Here is a 13,668-nt window from a genome sequence, read left to right on the forward strand (position 1 = left end):
TCGCAAAACTCATCTCATGTGTCATATGTCCACCACTTTTCATACAGCAAGTTAAAAAAAGCAGTCCTGGCCAGTCATCATACAGGGATACTAACAGGATGAGTATGTAGGCCAAAGGGGTATGCATACTCTTTGAGTAGTATTTGGCATCTGTGTACTCCTTTCCTTTTGCTGCTGATCCGTTGACATGAATTGATGAGGTTGTCGCTTCCCCTGCGCGAATCCTATGCGTAGCAGCATTTTGCTATGCAAACCCTCGTGGACTCGTTGATCTGAGCCGGTTCTCAGTTAATGAGGTGTCAAATTCGCGTTTTACACAACATGAACAACGCAACTGCCAATTTGCCACTACACCCCTGTTAGTGGAAGAAAGGTGCGGTGAGAGCCAACCTACTAGAGTAATTTAAGCTTAGAGAAAAATAGAGAGAGAATAACCTGTGTGATGAAAAAATCTGTCCCTTAGCATGGTGATCATGAGTTAGTATTTATATTACTATTTAGAGTGTAATACAAGCATACCCTTCTGGGGTTGGTAGAGATACAAGTCGTCATTGTACAACGGGGACCTAGAGCAAACCTCGTAAAACATTGTTATAGTAAGTGTCCACAGTACTTGACTAGTCGTCTGTTGCAGCTCTGGTCCTACCCATTGTGTCAGGTCGATCGCCAATCATATCGGCATTAAATGCCGATCACTTCATAGTAGATACTATGTGGCCGTTGGGTCCCTATCCCACTGGTCCTACTGGGGGCCATCGCTCCCCCAAGCCTTCGTGGGTTAGCGGCCTTTGGGGGTCCATGGGCTACGGAGGCTTAGGTCTCCATGGTGACACGAAGCCCGAGGTCTCCAAAGGCATTTTGATCTTGGTGGCCTTCGCACTTAGGTTGGCGGAGCCTAAGGACGTTGGGGTCCTTGATGGTAACCCCCTAACAGCAGCCCCTCGCAAGGGTGGCCAGTTGAGTGGCCGGCCCCATGGTCCTCGAAGCAGGGTCTCCTGCAATCCTTGGCTCTGGGTTGGGGGGCCCATGGTCTTCGGTTTTGAGCGGTTTCAAGTGTTGGTCCAACGTTCGAGCCAAATGCCCAACGTCACCTACGAGAGAGCGTATAAAATGCAACCTGCGGTTAGTTGTGCAATTATGTCTTGCTAGACGGTAGTGGTACATATGGCATCTCGGTTTTGGAGGGTCGTGGAGAACAGTTGTGCTTCTCCATGATTGTGGGGGAAGTGACGGAGCATGTGCACACACCTCGAGGAGGCAACAACTCCTCCCCTAGTCTATAAAGTAGGGATCTCGGCAGAGCGACATCCTTACCTGGCATCCTTAGCTCCTTTCCACCCTTGCCCTTGCGTTTGTGCCCACCGTCCCCAGCACTCCCTACATCCATCGCTGACGAGCGCTCCTCATCGCATCCTAGGGACCTCATGACTCGCTCTGGCGCTGGTGGTAGAGCCAGTTCCCAGGCGGGGGACCGCGCATCATCTGAGAATCCTACTGCCACATTGGCAACCTCAACTGCCACCGGCACGAGTGAGCCAGCAGCGGGCAGGGGTGTCGATGCGCGCGTACTGGTGGGAACCATGGTGGCAGTTGTTCCTCCGTCACTACCCAGGCCATCACCAGGCGTGGTGCTTCGCCGTGCTAGTAAGAATTACCCCCTGCAAACCAGCATGCTGGGTGTCAGCTATCGCGGCACTGTAGGGCCACGAGATCGTGGTCTTTGAGGCATTCTTCAACATGGGCCTTGGTTTCCCAGCCATGCCGCTCCTTGAAGGGGTGCTCCTCATAAGGAGGGCGGAGAGACGAAGGCCCTCAACTTCGGTAGTGTGAACTTCCAACTCCAACATGAGTATCATGACGTGTTTCCTGTGAAGCCCATTAACAACCAATGGTATACCAGGTGGCCGAAGGGGTGGTTCTACTATGACATGGGCTTTGCGTCCCCCTCCGCTCCACCAAATGAGACATTCATTACATCAGGACCCAGTGGTGGATATACCCTGGGCTCAGCTTGCTTTGAGAGTGGCGCTCCTCCAGAAGGTGGCCCAGAGGATGAGCATGCGTCATCTCGCAGAGGAGTTCACAATGCTGTGCATTCAGCCTCTTCAGGAAGATTGGGACCACGCCTTTGAGAAAGCTGATGAAAGCAAACTGAAAATGTACTATGGGATCACCGTGAATTCAGGTGAGTCCTCCCCTTTGTCTAGCATCAAATCCATTGATGTGAGATGTCTTTTAATTTTAGAGGGCTGCCTTACTCTAGATCAAGCGGCCGAGGTCATGGATAGATTCCTCAGCCAACCTTCTGTGGCAGAGCGGGACCAGCGTGTGGAGCTTATCAGGAGCTAGAAGTGGCACAACCGAGTCTGCTCCTGCCTCGAAATGGTGGCTCCAGCATGGCCAGACCCGACAGAGCCCCGGGTCACCAGAAAGCGAGGGCGCGGGGCTTTAGGTGCCTCAGCCTCCGCGATCCCACTCTAGACTTGACCTCCATCGATCTGGACCCGGAGCCTCGTGCACAAGCTCGGTGGGGCAGGGTGCCCATACTCAATGCGCCTTGCCAAGCCTTGATCTCCATGGATGGAGATTAGCCCCTGGGTACTAGGCATCTTCATGCAGAGGTAGTTGCGATAGGGGACCACTCCAAATTTGTTCAGAGTGTCACGGCCCAGGATGACATTGTACGCATAGGGTACATCCACGATGTCGAAGGTGATCGCCTCGGTTCACATGAAAGAGCCCTTGCCAAAGGTGACGGGAAGCTCTATCTGGCCTAGGGCATCGAGGGGGGCTGTTGAACCCTTGGAGTAGTATCTGGGTCAGAGAGAGTCAGCTCTGTGGGACGTGGAGCTAGTCAGACAAAGGCATGCATGAAGAAGAAGTTTACAAAGCTCCCTCCGTCGACTAGCACTCTTCGGACTTCGACATTGGCGATGTCGATTGTGACAACTAGGGCATCGGTGTAGGGAAAGCTCACCCCCACAATGTCATTGAAGGTGAAGGTCACATGGGCATTGACCCATCCAGGGTTGCTTCAGCATGGCCAGACATGGTAGACCCTACATTCGTAGTCTCACCACTGCTATTTTGAGAAGCCATCGGAGGTTCTCCCTCCGGTTATGGCTAAAGACCACTTGCTTGGTTTGGTCTTCCTCTTTGACGTGTTATGCCATACGTGATAGGGGCGGAGGGGGGAGAGCTAGTTGACGAGGGTTCTGCAAGACCAGGTGATCTACCTGATGGCTCGTTACAAGCACACCACCTCCGGACCACCCTCTCCGGCCTTACCCCCCTTCTGCGTGCTGCTTGCTACCTGAGGAATTCCTCTCGAAAGGTCATGTGTTCAACAATCCTAAGTATTGTGGTCATGGTCTACCCCGTGCATAGTGCACTAGTACCCATCTTCGGGTTGACGGTCAGGGGTGCATTGCCTCTTTGGGAAGGTGCCAAAGCATCCATGACCTTGCCCCCTAGATCGGTACGGGCTTGGAGCCCCTCGAACGTGGTCGATGTTATGGATGTCGGGGTGCTAGCGCTGCCGGGATCTGTGCCATCTGGAGCGTTCGGCCTCATCGAAGCCCCTTTTTGTAGGAGGTAGCGGCAAGGCCTAAGAGGCCCCAGCTTGAGAGGCTGGCCTCCCGAGCTCGATGGAGGGGGCCACGATAGCATCCATGGCTTTTTGACGGAGCTGCTCCTCCTCTACGTGAGCATACTCAAACTTTGAGATGAGGGCGTCCACCGTGCGCACCAGGTGCCGGTGCAGCCAATCAAAGAGGGGCCTGGAGGCCAAGCCTTTGGTCACTGTATCGATGACTGACGACTCCGAGATGCCCTTTATCTAGGCCTTTGTTTGGGCGAACCTCCAGAAGTAATCCTAGAGGGTCTCGCTCGGCTGTTGTTTGACGACGAACAGACTCCCAGAGGTCACTGATTCAACAAAGGTCCCCTAAAAGTTGTTGCAGTAGGTGTCCCGGAGCTAGGTCCAGGTGTAAATGGACCCTCGCTCCAGTGCCCAAAACCATCAGAGGGCTACCCCTTCCAACATGAGGGGGAAGCATTTGGCCATGGTAGCTTGAATTTCCCTTAGACTTATGGAGTTTGAGGGTTTAGAACGCGTTTGGGAAGGGCTCTGCCTGCAGGCTCGCCTGTAGGTCCTGAGGCTCAGGTGCCTGCGGATTGACCGTAGGCAGTGCTTGGGGACGACGAGGAGTGAAGATGACGCCCTCACTAGCCCTCGAAGCTTGGGTTGCCACTGCAGTGACCGTCACGGGAGCAGTGATGGTTGTGGTAGTGGTCTACTGTGTGGCCCGTAGGGCCGCCTAAAGCTACTCCAGTTAGGCTTGAAGGGCCACCACGTGTACCTGTTGGCAGGTCATGGTGGCATGTACAAATTGTAGCCTCAGCCACAACCCCTTGGGGTGCAGCGAGGTTCTCGCCATACTGCTGCTGGAGGACCTCTGAATCGATAGGACCCCAGAGTCCGCCATAGTCGGGGTCATGACCAGATCGGCGATGGCAACAGGGCCCTCGTTCCGCCCGAGAGTGGACTTGTCGTCATCCCCGGTTGGGGCGCTGGTGTCAACAAAGCGAGCATTTGGTTGCGGTAGCCATGCGGAGTTCCGCACATGCGTTACTGTGGATCTAGCCACTCGGGCCACCACCTTTGTGGTCTTCTTCTTTGGTGACATTTTACCTCTTCGATTGTTACACCGTTCCTCCCCACGGATGGCGCCAATTGTTGGTGGAAGAAAAAGTCTTCCACGAACAAGGTGTGGTCAGAGCCAACCTAGTGGAGTGGCTTGAGTTTGGAGAAGAAGTGGAGAGGAAGAAAATGCCTTGAGTGATGAAAAAAATATGTCCCTTGGCATGGTGGCCATAGGTTGGTATTTATATTACCATCTAGAGTGTAAATATACAAGCATACCCGTACAGGATTGGTAGAGATACAAGTCATTATTATACAACCAAGATCTAGGGCCAGCCTCGTAAAACATTGTTACGGCAAGTGGTAGTGACTTTTATGGCAAGTGGACATAGTACTTGGCCGGTCTTCTGTTGTGGCGCCGGTCCTGCCCAGTGTGTTAGGTCGGCCACCAATTACATCGATATTAAATGCTGGTCACTTCGTGGTAGATACCACGTGGCCAGTGGGTCCCTTTCCAGCTAGTCCTATTGGGGGCCTATCGCTCCCCCAAGCCTCCAAGGGTTAGAGGCCTTCGAGGGTCCGCGGGCCACGAAGGCTTGGTCTCCGTGGCGACTCAAAGCCCAGGATCTCCGGAGGGGTTTTGATCCTGGTGGCCTTTGGACTTAGGCTGGCGGAGCCTAATGGCGTCAGGGCCTCGGGGGTCTTGATGGCGACGCCCCAATACCCCCACTCCTTCTTCTTACATGAATACATGATCAGCCAGCGCTGCTGGCATTATTATTATTTTTAAATTGCCTAGTTTTAGCAAGGCTCTTAGACTAGAAAACCCAAGTTTTTTTAAAAAAGGGCGCCTCATCATTGCCCGGTCTTCACTGGAGACCAAAGGGGATGCGAGACCGTGGTTCAAACCCCAGCCGGTCGGTAGCACCCTTGTACTTTGCCACCATGTTTTAAGCTTGCTTTGCATGAGCCATGCATTGTTCAGATAAGAAACAGGACAACACATCCAAAAAATCTCTTGTGATCTTCTCTCGTATGCTTGACCATTTTAAACCCAGTCAATCCTCAACTCCATGTGTTTCTCATAGGAGGGCAGGGGTGCAAAAGCAAGCAGAGCTCTCAAGAGGAAGGCAATGGGGGCAGGCAGGATCCAGAGGCTTTGATTTGGGCCCCCTTTTTTTGCTCCCTTCTCTTCTTTTCATCCATCTCCCCTTTAGCTCCTTCATTGGGTTTTGCAGAGAGCATGCTTGCTTGGCCAATGTTTGCTCCAATCCTATGGGTGGCTAGTCTACTCATCAGAAGTTCAGAACTCTCCTTTTCTAGTGTTCATCTGCAGCTGCTGATTGGTCCTACATGGAATTAGTCTCTGATACATTGCATGGTCTCTGTGATCCTCCCATGCCCTTGCTTTCGCTCCTTCCTAGGACAGGTACAGTACTACGATCCTAACCTGTGTTTTTACATGGGAGAAAGGCTTCCATTGGATTGTTTGCATTTTCAGGCCAATGAAATTTTCACCTCCTGACAACATGTAACTTTTTGTGCCTTGTTGCGGCAAATGCATGCATGGACCGGCAGGAACTCTCAGGTAAAAAGAAAAAAAAAACCTTTCTGGAGAGAAGGCAGGAACACGCCGACCGGTACCTGCTGTTTCGAATATGACTTGGCCTCCCGCCCCGGGATCTGTTGCGATTTGCACGACGTGCCACTGGTGTGTGTGAAACATTACTTGGCCAGGAAACTGCTGTTAACTATTTTGGAACGAGATTAACGATTAAAAAAATATAAATAGATGTTTTAATAAATTTTTTACAAAATTGATAGTCTTTTTTTATTTAGATCATTTAACGTACCTTAAAACTCAAGCGAAAATAAAAATATAGAGAAATTTTAACATGAGAAAATCGAAACAACACGACTTCACGAATAATATATGAACATAGGACTCTTTTAAGATCAATCTATATGTCTTAACACTCGAAATATCATAATTTATAAAGAAACAAGAAAAGATGAATACCGAATAACGAAATTCTCTAAATTAATTGTCTAGAGGCAAGTGAATTTAAAATCACATTATATAAACATGTGTATATGAATTTTATGCATGTAGCACTACCGGAAACGATGTGTATGCCGAGTGCCTACGTGTATTATATCGGGCACTTGGCAAACAACCACCTACGCCGAGTGCCCGACTAAAGCACTCAGCAAACAACTAAGCACTCGGTAAATACCTCAAAAACACTCGGCAAACAATAGCACTCGGCAAAATTGAGAAAAAACACTCGGCAAATTCGGGCACTCGGCAAACAACGCGCCACGTGTGCCTCCGTTCGGCGGCTGACGGCGAGTCGCCCGTTTGCCGAGTGTCGTCTAATGGACACTCGGCAAAAATAAATGTTTGCCGAGTGCCCGATATTAAGCACTCGGCAAACTATTTTTTTTTCTTTATTTTCTTTTTGGTTTCCTTTTGTTCTCTTTTCTTTCTCGTAATAACAACCAACCAAAGGCCGTCACACATCGATTCAGATACTACTACAGTATGGTTTAAGGATGATATTGTTATGAACTTGGAGTTAGAATTCAGTCGTGCTTCAAGATTGAGATGCAGCAGATGTGGACTCCTGGGAGCGGCCCTTGGAATCAGTTGTGCTCTGGAAGAGAATAACAATTCTTCTTCGTTGCCTTAAAAAAGGAATTTCTCGACTATATATTATCATTCCAGCTGTCATCCAGACAAAGAAGGAATTTTCAATGCTTGCCAAGTGGAAGAAGCAAAAGCAGATCAGCTTGACACACTAAGCTGCCCTTCTGATCTATGGGTTTTGCTTGGTTCATCGTTAAGTGCATCAGAGGAGGTAGCTGGTAGCATAGTGAGAAGTGGTGGAACAAAAAAGCGACTTCATTTGGCGATTCTTGGATGGATAACATGTTTGCTATGTTCCATCGAAATCTAACTTTATGGACAACTCTTTTTCATAAGAAATTATTTGATGGATATAAGTCAAATTTGATCTGCAAGTACATAAAATAACGAACAAAAATGGGTAAAAATATGAGACTTGCTATAGTGTCATGATATGATACGTAGAGACTGAGATAAAAAATTGAGAAGGTTTCGCAAAAGTTGTCACGTACGATGCTTAGAAACAGAAACATCTCCGAGGAAGAATCATGGTTTGGAGAGGGAACGGATCAGGTTTGAACCCGAAATGACGTTTGAATCGTTGTTTGACATTGAAACTTTTTCTACACTCAACATACAACATAGCATATTCGATGTTAAATTTGGCATTTTTCTGGGTCCGTTTGCTATTTTTAATTCATTAAGTGCATTTCTAGGCTTTTAATGGATATAAGTCAAATTTGATCTGCAAGTACATGAAATAATGAACAAAAATGGGTAGAAAAATCATATTCATGTTGTTGAGTCTATTTTTAGGCCTTACCCAAGAAATGAAAAGAAATTTGAAACATCTGGGCGGCAACACTCGACCAGCAACATATAGCTTATTGGTTTTTTAATTCTAAAAAAAGCAAACGAAGTCAGAAAAACATGAGACTTGCCATAGTGTCATGATATGATACGTAGAGGCTGAGATAAAAAATTGAGAAGGTTTCGCAAAAGTTGTCATGTACAATGCTTAGAAATCGAAGCATCTCCCAGGAAGAATCGTGGTTTCGAGAGGGAACGGATTAGGTTTAAACCCGAAGTGACGTTTGAATCGTCGTTTGACCTTGAAACTTTTTCTACACTCAACATACAACATAGCATATTCGATGTTAAAATTTGGTATTTTTCTGAGTCTGTTTGCTATTTCTAATTCATTAAGTGAATATGTAGTCAAAAAAAAAAATCAGGTGTTTGCCGAGTGTCTTTGTTTTCCACTCGGCAAACCAAGTGTTTGCCGAGTGCCTTGCTCTCACACTCGGCAAACCAGTTGTTTGCCGAGTGTTCTAGATTTGACACTCGGCAATGCAGCGAATATAGGGTTTCCCCACCCCGCGCGCGGGGACAGATCGAAAATTGTCCCGCGCGCGACTCCCCTCCTACCGCCGCCGCCTCGGCCCGCCCCCGCCCCCCTTCCGCCGCCGCCAGCACCGCCGCCTCGGCCTGCGCCCCCCCCGCCGCCAGCGCCGCCGCCCCGCCTCCGCCGCCAGCGCCCCAGCGCCCATCCGCCGCGAGCGTCGCCTCGGCCCGCCGCCGCCCCCCTCCGCCGCCGCGCCCCTCCGCCGCCATCACCCCCGACCTATCCGCCGCCAGCGCCGCCTCGGCCCGCCGCCGCCCCTCCGCCGCCGCGCCCCTCCGCCGCCTCGGCCCGCCGCCGCCGCGCCCCTGCGGGCCGCCGCCGCCTCGGCCCACGGCCCTGCACCGCCGCCCCCCCTCCGCTGCCGCCTCGGCCCGCTGTTGCCGCCGCCGGCAGCGCCCCCGCCCCCTCTCCGCCGCAGCCTCGACCCTCCACTGTCGCTGCCGAGCGCTGCCCGACGCCGCCTCCCTCGCGTCGGCCAGCGCCACCCCGCGCTGCCCCCCTCCGATGCCCGGGTATAAGGTACCGCTTACTCCTATGTTGCTATGGACGACACAATGGCGAGATTGATTGAAGTAGAGAACTAGTGTATGATAATTAGTTGTATCGCTGAGTGAAATGCACTATTGTAATTCATTTTTTTCATTGTTGTAACGAGAACTTGGAAAAACCTTTGCATTTCGTTGTTACTGTAATTATAGCAAGCTAAGCAAAAGCATTCTTCATTAAGTCCCTTCATCAGTATGGGAATTTTCTGGGTCCAGGAGACTTTTAGCTCTAGATGGTTGGTGCGCTAGACCATGTTAATGCCCATAAGTTAAACGAATGTTGATTTGTCTGCTACCTTCGTTGGCATGCGAACATGTTAATGTCTGTTCTAGATAGAATGGTACTAGTATTGTTCTCTCTTAAAGTTAACTCTGTAAGCCTTTGAATAGCTTGTCCCCTTGGTTCAATATCTAAGCAACACAGAACCAAAATCAATATATATGTTCTTACTGAACAAAATTCATGTTTTACCTCTTCGTAATGAAATCTGTAATATTGGACCTCAGCAGAATGAATTTACGGTTCATATAGAATTATGCATATAGTGAACAGGAAAATTGGAGCCTAGCTGTTTTTTGGTTCCTAATTGAGAAGCTTAATGTTTATGAACTACATTAATGTTTATCTTCTGTAAGAAGCCATTTTCAATTAAAGATATGGTGGAGCCAAACTTCAATCCTTCCAGATAGATTAAAACATATGAATGTGACAATGTTAATGGGTGTGACAATATTGGCATTCTGCATGCCAGGCATAGGGTAACAATATGTGCAAGTTGAGCTCTTATGTGTAGTTGAAGGTATATGGTATTGGGATTTGACAATAGATATGACACAAGCATCATAGTTAGATATACTGCATCAAAGAGATTATGGGATGATTTGGTCCGTGCTTAGGAGGATGGGGTCTGGACATACGACCGAGCTACAAAGACAAACTTCAAAATGCATGTTTGGTACCAGTACTCCCTGCATGATCTACCGGCGTATGGGATATTCTGTGGCTGGTGTGTGCATGGGAAGTTCCCATGCCCAGTATGCAGGGCGGCTCTGATGTTCATTTGGTTGACAAAGGGTGGCAAATATTCTTCCTTCGACAAGCATCGACAATTCCTTCCTCTTGACCATCCATTCAGACAAGACGTGCAGAACTTTACGAAAGATGTAGTTGCCGAAGGCTCAGCACCACCTAAGATGACCGGTGCCACGGTTCGTGCTCAGTTAGACGCTCTCGAGGCCAATGCCCAAGGAGATAGATTTCTGGGATATGGTGAGCAACACGCCTGGACTCACAAGCCATGCTTGTGGAATCTCCCCTACTTCGATGATCTCCTTCTTCCACATAACATTGATGTAATGCACACTGAAAAGAATGTCGCTGAGGCCATTTTTGGCACAATCATGGACATTCCTGAGAAGACGAAGGATAACGTTAAGGCTAGAGTCGATCAAACGAGATTATGCAATAGACCACAGCTAGACATGGCTCCTCCCAAAGGTGGGAAATCGTGGACGAAGCCAAAGGCCAATTTCATTCTTACAAGGGCCCAAAGGAGGGAAGTACTTGAGTGGTTCCAAACCTTGATGTTCCCTGATGGGTATGCAGCGAATCTGAAGAGGGGAGTGAATTTAGCTACTTTTCGAATCAACGGGCTCAAGAGTCATGACTATCACATATGGCTTGAGCGGCTACTGCCGGTGATGATTCGAGGCTATGTCCCCGAGGATGTTTGGCTAGTGCTTGCGGAGTTGAGCAATTTCTTCCGCCAGCTTTGTGCTAAAGAGTTATCTCATACCGTGGTAGCAGACATGGAAAGACTGGCGTCTGTGTTGCTCTGCAAGTTGGAGAAGATCTTTCCACCCGGCTTCTTTAATCCGATGCAACATATGATTTTGCACCTCCCGTATGAAGCATGAATGGGGGGGGGGGCGTGCAGGGCCGTTGGTGCTACTCAATTGAGAGATTCCAAAAGATTCTTCGAAATAAATGTAAAAATAAATGCAAAATTGAAGCATCCATAGCCGAGGCATACATCCTGAAGGAGGTGTCAAACTTCACAACAAAATACTATGCTGACAATCTTCCCAGTGTGCATAATCCACCCCCTCGTTACAATGTTGGAAACCCCGAAGATGAATCAAAGCTTAGTATCTTTAGAGGGCAACTTGGCAGTGCAAGTGGTGCGACTAACAAGACCTTGCAACATGAAGAGTGGCGCACTATTATGTTGTATGTCTTGACCAACCTATCCGAAGTGGAGCCGTACATGCAGTAAGTGCTCAATACATTATTTCTCAACTAGTCACAAGTTTGTGTCCAACTCCGCTTCTTCTCATTGCTATAGGGAATTCAATGAGCAATTCTGGCATGAATCAAGGGAACCTACCCTCGAGGAAGCTTCGGCCCTTCTTAGAGATGGTGTGGGAAATGACATGCCCGATTTCATTTCTTGGTTCAAACAGAAAGTACTTTCTAACTTGGCTATTACACCAACTTGATTTCATTTCTAACTTGATTTCATTTCTTACATGCGACTAATACACCAAGCTATCCCGCTTAAACTTGTAGGGAACAACCGACGAGTCTATGAGTGCCGACTTGAGACAAGTTGCGGATGGTTGTGCCTATAGGGTCAGGTCATTTAAGGCTTACGATGTGAATGGATATCGCTTCCACACAGCAAGCCACGAGCAGAGTTGGCCCAATCGTAGAACAACAAATACCGGACTTTTTACTCCAGGCTTAGATGGGGCTGAGTACTACGGAAGAATTGAAGAAATATACGAACTGAATTTTGATGGGAGCAAACCTCTGAATCCCGTCATATTCAAATGCCATTGGTTCGATCCAGAAGTAGTGCGACGGACCCCTAATCTTGGGCTAGTCGAAATTCGACAATAAACCGTCTTACCAGGAGACGATGTCTATATTGTGGCTCAACAGGCCACGCAAGTTTATTATCTCTCGTACCCGTGCAAAACCGTTGAGCGTCTTAAGGGTTGGGATGTTGTGTACAAGGTACCGCCACACGGTAAACTACCAATCCCAAACATTGAAGATTACAACATAGACCCCAACACATATGATGGAGAATTCTTTCAAGAAGATGGGCTCGCAGGGAATTTTGAGATCGACTTGACGGAAGCTCAGGGCATGGAAGTAGACAATGAAACTGGTGCTGACGAGGACGAAGAAGACGAGGGACTTGGAATTACTTGAGCGGTTACATTTAGACAATGACAGTGATGACGCCATTCCTCCTCCCGAGCATTAGGATGATTATTTCAACACGCGTGATAGTGATGATGAGACTTATGATCCAGCTGATCCCGATGATGATGATTATTTCTAAAAACTGTATGTTTATTTGTAATAACTGTATGACTTATTCTTTCTCATAGCATGTTTTTTTAGTATGCTTCATTTATTTACATCAAGTTGTAACATCCGTACTAATTGGTTTACTCGTTCTCATAGCATGGTGGGCGGTATGAGGAAGTTAACGTCGCTATACAAAAAGGCGATAGGGAAAGCCACGGATGTAGGTGACGGGTCCGGAAAGAGACACCGGGGAAGACCTCCAGGAAGGCCGAGAGGCGGAGGCAGGGGTGGAGGAGATGCTTCTACACTTGCTGTTGAGGAGGAGACTGAGTCGCCTCTAGGTGCGGCTGAGTCTGAGTCTGACTCGCCTATACCTATGGCTGCGACTCAGTCTGGGGATGAGGAGGAGCAGGTTGACCAGGGGGGTAGCTCTAGCTCTACTTCTTCTCGTGTGTGGCTGCGTGGTCCTTCTAGCCTCCCGAGGCGACCGGTGCCAATGGCTAGACGCCCGCTCATTCGACCAGATGGAGAGAAGTAAATGGCTCTCTCTACTCTCACTATTTTTTTGCCTTTGTATCTTCAATATTTCAACACATACTAATAAATTGCCTTTACACTTGTGCAGGAACTGGCTGAGGGTTGGAGAGGGTGACCACTCACGCCATGTAAACGGCATCCTTGGACTTTTGATCAAGGAGAAGTTCCCTGGCATGGTTACTTTGGGCGGAGTAACCGAGCCGGCATACACATGGGCTCACTATGCAGCCGCGCCGGACGCCCATGACCGGCAGGGAAGGGTGTTTCCCAATAGAGACGAGCGGGTGAAGGCCGAGCTGTGGGTAAGTTTCGTTCGCACTACATTAGTCAATACTAATCGCATGGAAATTATTTAACTAATGACTGGATCCGTCGCGTCTATATGCAGGATTTTTTTAGATGCGAGCCGGGCTTGGAGGCTAGGGCAGCTGCTGTCGTCGACAAAGCTGCCAAGAAACTTGTTAAGGATATGCACTATGAGGCGCGCGTCCAGGCCGTGATTAAATTTCACACGGAACACCTTGGAGCGAAGGTGACAAAAAAAGACGCTAGGACCATATCTCTGACCCGGGAGCAGTACCTGCA

This window comes from Phragmites australis, chromosome 2, assembly GCF_958298935.1.
Source record: "Phragmites australis chromosome 2, lpPhrAust1.1, whole genome shotgun sequence".
NCBI classification, from domain to species: Eukaryota; Viridiplantae; Streptophyta; class Magnoliopsida; order Poales; family Poaceae; genus Phragmites; species Phragmites australis.